The 760-nt window shown below is 47.6% G+C and overlaps 1 pseudogene; it reads left to right on the forward strand.

The window, feature by feature from the left end:
* The first annotated feature begins 305 nt into the window (after positions 1-305).
* Positions 306-520, forward strand: LOC144480094 (U2 spliceosomal RNA; annotated as a pseudogene).
* The last annotated feature ends 240 nt before the right edge of the window (positions 521-760 follow it).

Consider the following 760-nt stretch of genomic DNA (forward strand, 5'->3'; position numbering starts at 1 on the left):
AGTGCGGAAACCTGAGCAGACACCTACCTAATGCTCTGGGCGCATGTGTTTAAAGCCCCTTATGTCAGCTGGTAGAATTTGAATTCAGTTAATAAATCCGGAATAACTTTTCAGCCCTGCTTTCTGTCTGGATCATACGGTCCCACCTGGCGAAAGTCAATGGACTTTTGGCTGGGCCGTCGGATTTCCCCTGGCAGGTCCACCACAGCAGCCAAAGTCTCAATGATAGTAACCATGAAATTATCATCGATTATCGTACAAAACCCATCTGCTTCACTAATATCCTTGCGGAAAGAAAATCTGCCCTCGCTTCTCGGCCTTTTGGCTAAGATCAAGTGTAGTATGGTCGGCAGCCCATGGTCGGCCGCACTTGGTTGAGGTCATTGGGTTGCACTGGGGCTTCATGTGTTTCATATGAAGCAATTTTTTAAAGCGGCATCTCGGCCTTTTGGCTAAGATGCAAATGAGCTCAAGTCTTGGAGGAGGCACCTCCCCCTTCTCCAATCAGCTTGGCTCCTGTAGATCAGGCCCAGGACAGGGTGGTTTGGTCGCTCGCCCTGTCTTGTCAGCCTGGATCTGAAATGTCTCAACTTGTTGAGACTCTGAATTGGATTTGATTTGATTGAATTGGAAAAGTATATTAAAAAAAAGAAAATCTGCCCTCCTTACCTGATCTGGCCTACATGCGACTCAAGATTCACAGCAATGTGGTTTGTTCCCAACTGCCCTCTGTAATGGAATGGCAAGCCACGCAAGGGCA

This window comes from Mustelus asterias, chromosome 27 (genome assembly GCF_964213995.1).
Source record: "Mustelus asterias chromosome 27, sMusAst1.hap1.1, whole genome shotgun sequence".
Lineage (NCBI taxonomy): Eukaryota > Metazoa > Chordata > Chondrichthyes > Carcharhiniformes > Triakidae > Mustelus > Mustelus asterias.